This window comes from Bombus huntii, unplaced genomic scaffold (assembly GCF_024542735.1).
Source record: "Bombus huntii isolate Logan2020A unplaced genomic scaffold, iyBomHunt1.1 ctg00000096.1, whole genome shotgun sequence".
NCBI classification, from domain to species: domain Eukaryota; kingdom Metazoa; phylum Arthropoda; class Insecta; order Hymenoptera; family Apidae; genus Bombus; species Bombus huntii.
In genome coordinates this window covers 268,836-276,422 of record NW_026099351.1, presented here as the reverse complement: position 1 = coordinate 276,422, position 7,587 = coordinate 268,836, and the positions used below count along the sequence as shown (strand labels likewise).

The following is a 7,587-nucleotide window of genomic DNA, read 5'->3' as shown; positions in this document are numbered from 1 at the left end:
TCATAATCGTCAGAAGAAGGTCAAAAGATACAAATTCGTCTTGTTTTACGGTTACACGTAGCGGCACACATTGTTTTCCCCCGGAGTTTATAATTCCTTACAATGTCCTCTCGATATTCCGAAGCAAAACAACAACATGGTTTGAAGCAAATTCTAACTCTTATGCCGTCTACAGAGCTTTTTGAGGTATGGAGTAAATTGATTGCATCTTTGTTGAGTCTAGATGGTCCAGAATGGCGAACTACCCGCAAGTAGAGCAACTAATCGAAATAATAGACACGCACATATACGTAATATGTTTAACATGGATAGGAAATTGCTTTGAAATTTAACAATCATTGCAATAATTACGTAGGTTCGGAAGTCGTATTACTAGATACTTATTGTAATATCGTAAAGTAATTCGAATTAGGAAATCAGTTGAAAATAGAGAAACCGTGTACGTCGTGTTTTCTGTACTTCGTTTACATGCAAGAGTGCCTACGTGAATAAAGGCACGTAGTTGGTAGTTCTTACATAGGTATGAGGGAAACAATAGACAACGTTAGAAGAAGGACGGTTTCGCTACGCAAGGCGAGTCGAAAAGTGTGCGTGTTGCGAGAATGCAGAGCTAATTGAGTCGTCGAAGAGTAGAGTCGTTAGAGGTATCGAGTCGTCGAAGAGTAGAGTCGTGAGAATTGATAGAGTTGTTAGAGAGAGAGAGAGAGTGTGTGTGTGTTAGATTCGTTGTGACGAGAGTGGTCAAATAACTGTAAAGTTATTTGATATAGATACGAGTATTGCATTTAGTTTCCGTTAAATAAATATCGTTTCCTGTCCAATTTATATTTGTATATTCAATTTAATATTAATAAATTGTAAGTAATCGGGAAAAGATTTCTATCCTTATTTTCCGATTTTACATTATTTTCACAGATTTCAATTCACTTATTCATTGATTGATATTAGGACAAATGAGGAACTTCGCATCTAGTTAGATTAACAAATAAAATGTATTGTTCCTGATAAATGGTATGCGGAATAGTATAGGAAATAAAAGACTGGTTTATATTACCGTTCAAGTGACTGATAGTAGGAAAGCAGTGATGGAACATGAGGCAACGTAATATAAAATTGAATCCCTGAGTATAGCATGCAGATAATATTTTGAGTGTTGACGGAGGACAAAATTATGCACATTCCTTTTTCGATTCCGAGGAAATACATCAGCGATGAGTCAGTTGTCAAAACACGATGGAAATTGCTCATTGTCAATTGAACAAGTTTGATATAATTACACAAGCTTAAGATTTAACTTGAAATTTTTTTGAAGAAATTTATTTTTATTATACCTGATGTCAAGCGCGGTATTAAGTATCATGCTTTTATAACTATTGTTTTAAATATTTTTGTGTTGAAATAATGTCGTTTGGGTGTCTGTTTTGTACTGGAGGAGTACCCGAAATAATTATACTCGTCGCGTACAGCTAAACAGCTACAGGCAGTTGTTTGTATTCCTGGAACGCGTTGGATTCGTGTTTGCATGGTACGTTGATTGGAATGACTTAGAGGTGGGTTACTGGGGGTGCGAGTAATTATGTTTCAGCCAGGATTGGATAGAGAACGCGTTTAATCGACGTTTAAAGATCCGCTTAAAATACACATGCTCTGGTAGTTTCTAATTGGATCGTTATATATGTCGTATACTTTCTGCTAAATCCGTTTTTGGGAGACATTAAGTTGAAAAAGGTCATATTTTTAAAGAGGGGGAGAGAGGTGGTATGCACTGGATAAAGGTAACAATTTTATATGAAGGATAATTATTGTAAACATTGAATATAATTGGGGAAAATTGAGAAACTGGTGCAAATTGTTGTATTATAAGCTGCAGGCTTGGTGCTGTGTCTATCTCTTATCACTTTAATACAATGGATGAGACATTTGTATGGCGTTTTTTGATAATGGAAAACGTGTTCGTGCTGTATGTTTTGCATTCAATAACAGGAAATGGTTCCGCAATTTCAGTGATTCAAAGTACTTGCAGTATAATGATAAGCATAATACGATATAAATTTGCATTTCATCCGGCTACTGAGGGAAATACTTGTTTGACAATGGAACAGATCATTGCTAAGAAAGGAAAAAACGAACAGATTGTGTATCTATAATCTATTCCAAATTAAGATCATCGTTTCACGTTTAATATTTTAGATCTGCCGAAGGTAATTCACATTTCATTGTGATGACCGTATACATTGAAGCTATATCTGACCTTGCTATTTTTTGTTATTTGCGAAAGTATGTAGGATGTATAATAGACAAATATAGGGAGGATACAAATAGTCTTAACTCTTCTGCAGAAGGAGAAAGAAAAATAAAGGGTGATAAGGAAATGGGCATACCATACAAATAATTTCAATATAAAGTCATTTTAAGCATGCTAATGAAAGCATGGTAAGCATGGTAGTGTTCAATTGTTAGAAATATGTAATACCCAAATATGAAATTTGTATTATTTAAGTGTTTCAAAATGTTGGGTATTCCTGGGTGGACACTTATAACTTTTGCTTTGGAAGTTGAAGAAAATTACATTTATGACGTGAATTTTGTAATAAGCCACCTGCTCTATGGGAAAGTCGTATTGCGAAAGGCATCTAAACAAGTATGTATTGTTTAAATATTATTGCTTTTATTATACTCGCAAAAAAAGAAATAATGTGGTGTTAATACAATGAGTCATAAAATGTTCAAATGCGTTGCGTCAAAATATTTATGACAATTTTTATATTTATAAAAGCTTTGTCTTGTTTTAATTACATAAGTACATGATAGTTGTAACAAATTTTTGTTCCATCAGTTTTCCGGCAGGTAAAAATCAAAATATACTCATTGAAGTCAAATGTTTTTCAGATTGAAAATTGCAAATTTAATATAATTGTTTTACGGATTAAACAGTTTTCTCTTAGGTGGAATAATTACTTAAAACATATTACTTGTGCTTTTGATACGCTGAGAACCGAAGAAGATCTCGTTGATGTAAATTTAAGCTGCGAAGGAAAAAGGAATAAGAGCAGACAAACTGCTATTATCTGCATGTAGTACATATTTTAGAGATTTATTTAAGGTAAAGTGAAATTAAGAATTTAATAATTTGTTACTGTTAACATATATTTTGTAAATGATACTTATTCTATTTTACGAAAATCCATGTCAGCATCCTGTTATAATATATAATAATAATGTAAAATTCGATGATTAGGCTGCATTGGTTGATTTTATGTATCAGGGAGAAGTAAATGTAGTTCGAGAACAATTGGCTAGTTATTTAACAACCGCTGAACTGCTTGCTGTTCAGGGCCTTGCCGATGGTATAGGAAAAGATAATGATAGTTTAGTAGAGGTATGTTTTTCAAAATTGTTAAATATGATTAGATATTTTCTGCTTAAATTAAAGTAATACAATTGTATCACGTTAAACTGTGTTTCGGGATGACATTTTTATATGACGCAATTTTATTTGATACTAGTGCTTCAAAAAAATAATTAAAAGTCAACAGATCTTGTTTATATATTTGATTTGAATGTAATTTAATATATTATTTTTACAAGATTTATGTTCGATATACATATACATTTATTTAGTTACTATTCTCTGCTTATTTCATACGAATTTCATAGTCTACAGCCTACTTTATCTATTATGTGTGTAACCTAAAATCATTGGAATAATTATTCTTGCATCAACATTAATGTACGTGCCAAATAATACGTGCAGTACACCTTCATACGCTATTGATTATTTCCTGTAAATGAAGAATTTTAATATAATGTACAAAATATATAAAATTTAGCATTAAAATTGTCGCACATATATTTAAAAATTAATTGGATTAAAGAATTTTTCAAAATTTCTGAGAATGTAAGGCCAACGTAAGATTTTACACGGAACTAGTTTCCATTTTCGCGCGTAAGACTACGTCATAAAGACAGAGGAGGGGGTATAGACAGCGGACTTCAGACGCGCAGCGTAGACTTCCCTTAGTCATCTTACGACTGTGCTGTGAGGAGGGTGTTTTGCTCGGTGGTTTCAAATCCTTTGTGTGCAGTTGTGTGAATCTCTTCTGTATTGTTCTACAACAAACAGGAGCCGGATACAGGTTGGTATACTTTTTACTTACTCAATAATTAGGTGAAATAATTGAGAAAGCATGGCGAGGACAAAGAAGGGACTTTCGAAAACTAACGCCGACAAGCCAGAAACTGAACGGTTACTAACTTGGATTGACGAAGTTCGCCGCAAAAGATCAAAGTGTCGCCGAAAGCGCAGACGCGATTTACGGATTGAAGCAATGCTGACGTGCGCTCTTTCCAAAGCTAAAAATGATTTACGCATCCGGCGATTATCAGCAGCTTCAAAATGGCAGAAATTTAAAAAACAATGCTTGACGAAGAAGGTAAATTATACAAATTATGAGCTCTACAATGGTGAGGACACGGAAAATCCGGGATCGTCTCAACAGAATCCCCGGGAGGAGCCATCGTGTCCTGAATTGGGCAGTTCAGACGATGTCGTGTCTAAGTTGGCAGAAATAAAAGTAACGTTGCAACGCTGAAGTAGCGGGAAAAATGCAAGCGATCAGGTTTGGAAGACCTAACTGTGACAAGAGGATTTCTCGCAACGTTTTATCTACCAAATGCGTAGAAATTTCAACAACTATATGGAATCTCGAGCGATTACGGAGCACCGCGTATTACGTCGGTGCTGCAAGAATAGAAATTGCATTACTATCTTGATGTATATATGGATATTTTCTGGTTGCAGTCTCACCGTTCGAGATGGCATTGGGACAAGCGGAGGGAGTTGGTGTTCGCAACGATGCTGAAGCGTACTGCACGCTCGGGGACCCCATGTTCTCCAGTCTCTGCGCCTTTCGTTGGCTTAGTTTATATATTATATTGTATGCATTGGTTTGGTAATATACGTAATAATGAGCGTTCGAAGTATGTTCGAAGAGTGTTTGATCCGATATTTTTTAATTTCAGAAATATATACTTTGCATGTCTTATATTTTAAAGAAAATTTGTATAGTACATTTTAGCTTGTAGATTTAGTAGTATCGTTTCTAATATTCGCTCCATTATTCTGTACGTCAAGATTTTGTATATTTGCTTAATGTTGATTAACAGTTTTGTAGACTTTAAGAAATGAAATGAAATTAATAAAATTTGGAAAATGTTTACAATTTTTCTGCAATCTTCTAGTTCATATTAATGGCAAAAGTGCTTTTCTGCCCCGCATACTACACATAACAAAATTCTGTCGCAGGCAAGAGACCCGTACATGTACCCAGGCTGTTGGCCGTCATCGGCAACATTATTTGGCCTGTCTGTGTATGAGATAAGGAGCGACGAGAGAGGATTGGTACGGCATAAGGAAGGGGGGAAATGTGTTTCTTTTTAGAAAATCGTGCATGAAGTTTTCTGGCTGACGAATGGGTTGCACCATGATCAAGTTGTACATAAACGTCTCATCTCTCCACACTTCCGTATCTTGAACATCCAAGCATCAACTAATTCGAAAATCGTCTGACGCGCGATACTCATAGGCTTATTGTGACGAACTACAGCTAATTGTAGCAAATCTTATTTGGTGGGCTCTAATACCTTTCGTACGTTATCTGGGCAAATGTGTTTTCTCATGTCCGGGAAAGTTTTTTCATAGCTTGTACCACCAGGTTGTATGGGAGTTGTCGAAGCACACAAGACAAGCCTCCGGTGAATATCAATAAGGAGAGACAGCGCTAGGGGTAATGGCCCCCCCTAACGCCAATTCAATAGTCAGGAAATATTAGGACTGGCTAGAACTAGAGAACGCGTGAAGGGGGTGCAACTGAAGTTAATTCATAAGAGAATCCTGGAGCACCTCTGTCATACGCGTCGGGTGGTCATCGTGGAGTTTTAGTCGGTAAGAGTCCGACACTACTCTGCTGTTACGCAATTACTGCAACAGCGGAGTGTCCATGAGGATTTCTCCACGTAAAAAAAAAAAAAAAAAAAAAAAAAAGGTTGTATGTTAGTTACTCTGGCTTATCAATATGCCCTGTTCAATGTTGGCCAAGCTGAATAATGTCACAGGCCTCTATCTTCCTTAATAAGAGCTGTAGGGGATCGAATAATGAGACTACCAATATGTGTACTCGTTAGTGTATTTAAAACAGATCTTGTCGCGAAACGATATCTATACAGACGTTTAGTCACAGTTTATACTGAATCGTTTGCGATCACGTTCGTTTAGTCATAATCGTCAGAAGAAGGTCAAAAGATACAAATTCGTCTTGTTTTACGGTTACACGTAGCGGCACCATTGTTTTCCCCGGAGTTTATAATTCCTTACAATTCCTCTCGATATTCCGAAGCAAAACAACAACATGGTTTGAAGCAAATTCTAACTCTTATGCCGCTACAGAGCTTTTTGAGGTATGGAGTAAATTGAATGCATCTTTGTTGAGTCTAGATGGTCCAGAATGGCGAACTACCGCAAGTAGAGCAACTAATCGAAATAATAGACACGCACATATACGTAATATGTTTAACATGGATAGGAAATTGCTTTGAAATTTAACAATCATTGCAATAATTACGTAGGTTCGGAAGTCGTATTACTAGATACTTATTGTAATATCGTAAAGTAATTCGAATTAGAAATCAGTTGAAAATAGAGAAACCGTGTACGTCGTGTTTCTGTACTTCGTTTACATGCAAGAGTGCCTACGTGAATAAAGGCACGTAGTTGGTAGTTCTTACATAGGTATGAGGGAAACAATAGACAACGTTAGAAGAAGGACGGTTTCGCTACGCAAGGCGAGTCGAAAAGTGTGCGTGTTGCGAGAATCAGAGCTAATTGAGTCGTCGAAGAGTAGAGTCGTTAGAGGTATCGAGTCGTCGAAGAGTAGAGTCGTGAGAATTGATAGAGTTGTTAGAGAGAGAGAGAGAGTGTGTGTGTGTTAGATTCGTTGTGACGAGAGTGGTCAAATAACTGTAAAGTTATTTGATATAGATACGAGTATTGCATTTAGTTTCCGTTAAATAAATATCGTTTCCTGTCCAATTTATATTTGTATATTCAATTTAATATTAATAAATTGTAAGTAATCGGGAAAAGATTTCTATCCTTATTTTCCGATTTTACATTATTTTCACAGATTTCAATTCACTTATTCATTGATTGATATTAGGACAAATGAGGAACTTCGCATCTAGTTAGATTAACAAATAAAATGTATTGTTCCTGATAAATGGTATGCGGAATAGTATAGGAAATAAAAGACTGGTTTATATTACCGTTCAAGTGACTGATAGTAGGAAAGCAGTGATGGAACATGAGGCAACGTAATATAAAATTGAATCCCTGAGTATAGCATGCAGATAATATTTTGAGTGTTGACGGAGGACAAAATTATGCACATTCCTTTTTCGATTCCGAGGAAATACATCAGCGATGAGTCAGTTGTCAAAACACGATGGAAATTGCTCATTGTCAATTGAACAAGTTTGATATAATTACACAAGCTTAAGATTTAACTTGAAATTTTTTTGAAGAAATTTATT

General features: G+C 35.6%; 1 long non-coding RNA gene across 1 annotated transcript; it reads left to right on the top strand.

The window, feature by feature from the left end:
• The first annotated feature begins 5,521 nt into the window (after positions 1–5,521).
• LOC126876817 (uncharacterized) lies at positions 5,522–6,045 on the top strand. Its single transcript, XR_007694541.1, has 2 exons — positions 5,522–5,648; positions 5,715–6,045. It is a non-coding gene; the product is annotated as an uncharacterized LOC126876817 (long non-coding RNA).
• The last annotated feature ends 1,542 nt before the right edge of the window (positions 6,046–7,587 follow it).